The sequence below is a fragment of the Piliocolobus tephrosceles genome, chromosome 6, assembly GCF_002776525.5.
Source record: "Piliocolobus tephrosceles isolate RC106 chromosome 6, ASM277652v3, whole genome shotgun sequence".
Lineage (NCBI taxonomy): Eukaryota > Metazoa > Chordata > Mammalia > Primates > Cercopithecidae > Piliocolobus > Piliocolobus tephrosceles.
In genome coordinates, this window is record NC_045439.1 from 82,378,905 (window position 1) to 82,379,197 (window position 293).

Sequence of the window (293 nt, forward strand, 5' to 3'; positions counted from 1 at the left end):
TTCCACACTACGCCTCCCCCAACACAGCGCCTTTCCACGATCTTTCGTCTTTTTCCCTCAGTACTCTCCCGCTCCGCCTGCTCTTCCTCTCTGCCTCCGGGATCAGGACCCGCGTAGACTAGCTGTGGGAGGAACGCGCGTGCGCCGTGGCACCGCCCAGAACGCGGGGTGGGCGTATTTTCCTCGCCCCCAGGGCGGATCCGAGGAGCGATTGGTCCCCGTTTTGGGCCTCCCAGGATTGACTGGCCCTTTCACCCAACCAGGGCGATCCACACCGCTCAGATCACTTCCGC